The following is a 3,074-nucleotide window of genomic DNA, read 5'->3' as shown; positions in this document are numbered from 1 at the left end:
TTGACACTGCCAAGTGCTCCATTGTCAGCTGCTGAAAGTTAGTCTTGCAGTTGCATTTAAGGGTGACACGACAATGACTATCGGAAGTCTTTCTGTCATCCAGATATTTCGCTGATCCTGAAACTTCCACTAATCCAGACAACACACTCAAGGACAAGCCAGCTTCAACTCCAAGTTGAAGCATCTTGCTGGAAACACTGTCTTCTGCTGTAACTTCAAAGGAGGAACTTATTTGAGATATCTCACTAAGAGCTGCCTTGAGTACCAAGCTGTCCCACAGCGTGATTCCAGGGATGAAACTGTCATTGCGACAATCATATAACATGCCAAGTTGAAATGGACAACCGAGACATGAAAGCTCAAGTGTGGTCTTGGTTGCTGTCATAATGATGAGTGTATGGCTGAATTATTAAAGAGCAGAATATGAATTGTGCAAGCTGCTGTGTAGTAAGACTAGCAATAGACTGCTTCTTTAATATACTATAGCCTGGAAATACTGGCACACAGCAAAGAAGACAGTTTATAGTTTAGTTGGTATAGTTATGATTTGATGGGCAAGTCCCAAACCATGCACATGCCTAAATCAACCTTCTATTAATGTTGGTATTAATACTATTGTGAATCTTATGTAGATCTAACTGTAGTTTGTAGTTATCATTGCTGTTTATAAACATACTTCCCTGAGATGTATGTCATAGACAAGCACAAACATACTGAGATATTTGGTATAGACTATCTTATCTGATATTGAAAGAATATCTACCAAAGGAAGTACCAAATGATAATAATAAAATTATAGAATTTTACAGGTGTTTGTAGAGTAACTCTATTTTTTTGTCATCAAATTAGACTCAATTTAAAAATTAGGCTATAAAATTAATGTCTAAATTTATCTTTATTTGTGTTAAATAGACATTTTCGTGAAATACTTTATGTATGATGTCAGTTCACTAGCTCTAATTCATGTAATACACATCAACACAGTGTAATGTGTTTTTTGGTATACCTTTCTGTTTGTCTTTGTGTGTATATTTTTGTCTCTTATAAAATTTAGTAGTAATTATAATGATAGTGAACATCATTATGTTTACTTGTCAAACTTTCTGTGTATGTAATTTTGGAAGAAAACATGAGCTAAAGCCTCATAGCCTTTGCTTTGTCCAAAAATTTGCTAATTTAAAAAAATGGTCATAGCTCAAAATATTCAATTCAAGGACAAGGACAGCTCAAACTTTCTACAAAGCATAAGGATTATGTAAAAAATGTAATAAAATTAAAGGTCATTTTGAAAGCAAAAAATCATTAATTTTCGATTTGGAGTTTGGAGAATGAAAAGAACAAAATTTTGACAAATGAAGCATTGATTTCCCACCTGAAAGGATTTCCCACCTGAAAGACATTGTACATTCATTACAATAACTTCTCAATCTTGTGCATATACATAAATGCACTTTAGTAAACTAGTGTTAATTAGTTATTTACAATGGAAGGTGAAGAGAATCTATCTTATGAATCTCTGAAGCGAGACACTGTCAAGGAAGACAATGTGTATGAGTTTGTCGAGTTTAATCAAGCATCAGCTATTGAAGAGAAGAGATGTAAACAACCTAAGAATATAAAAAACAACAAGGAGCTAACGTGGAATAAAGCAATCATTATTATCATCATTGTGCTACTGTCACTGATAGTAATACTACAGGTTGGTATCCTTTGCTTGTTACTTGCTCATTTGTCTACAAAAAATGCAATATGTGCTGCTGGAGTTACTACTGGAGCTACAGGTAACAATGAATATCCTAACTGCACTCAATGGGTTAATGATATAGTCAATGAAGTTAACAGCAATGTAACAGGGAGCCTTCCTGACTTTAATCAATGGGCTAATGGTATTATCTCTAAAATTAATAGCAACGTAACAGGGAGCCTTCCTAGCTTTGATGAATGGGCCAATGGTCTTATCTCTAAAGTTAACGGCAATGTAACAGGGAACCTTCCTAACTTTAATGAATGGGCTAATGGTGTTGTCTCTAAAGTTAACAGCAATGTAACAGGGAGTCTTCCTGACTTCAATGAATGGGCTAATGGTGTATCACAAAATACCTTTCAGTTGTTTCAGAACAATACCAACTTCACTGAACTTGATAAACAAATCTTACAAACTACAAGAGATTCTGCAGAAAAGCTCATTAACATTATCAGTACTCTCTCTCATATACGAGACACCAGCACCTCTACTGCTGGAGTGCTTGATGATACATTTTTATTCATTATACACCTTTTACTGTTGCATAATTTTCAATTTGGTTTTTCAACATCTTGCAAACAAATCAAAAATCTATTACCTAACTCTAACAGTCCATCAGGTTATTATGTATTGGCATCAGCAAATGGATCATCTGACTATACTGCTTACTGTAATATGGAGGAGTTGTGTGGTTCAAGAGGAGGATGGACAAGACTAGCATATCTGGATATGAGTGACTCTACAGTGAACTGTCCTTCTGGGTTTAGACTGTACCAGTCAGGAGGAGTTAGAGCTTGTGGTAGAGCAACATCAAGTGTAGGTGGTTGTACATCAGTTAAGTTCCCGTCTAATGGTATCAGTTACTCTCAAGTATGTGGTAGAGTAACTGGATATCAATATGCAGCACCTAATGCCATTTATCAACCTACTTATTCTTATCGTAATGATATTGATTCTTATTATGTTGATGGTGTTAGTATCACTCGTGGATCTCCTCGTCAACATGTCTGGACACTGATGGCTGGTTTTAGTGATTCATTGTCTTCAGTACATGCATGCCCATGTAACACTGGCAATAGAGTATCAGTACAGTCTTTTATTGGTAATAACTACTTTTGTGAATCAGGGACTACTGGTAGTGTTGCATATGGTACTCTTCACACATCTGATCCACTCTGGGATGGTCAAGGTTGTCTTTCTATTGCATCACCTTGTTGTGATGTTCCTGGTATCCCATGGTTTCACAGAGACTATGGTAACACTACCACTACTGACTATATTGAGTTGAGGGTGTGTGGAGATGAGGGAACTGATTTGGAAGCAACTCCTC

This window comes from Amphimedon queenslandica, unplaced genomic scaffold, assembly GCF_000090795.2.
Source record: "Amphimedon queenslandica unplaced genomic scaffold, v1.1 AMPQUscaffold_13149, whole genome shotgun sequence".
In the NCBI taxonomy this organism is placed as follows: Eukaryota; Metazoa; Porifera; class Demospongiae; order Haplosclerida; family Niphatidae; genus Amphimedon; species Amphimedon queenslandica.
Note: the sequence above shows the minus strand (reverse complement) of the source record.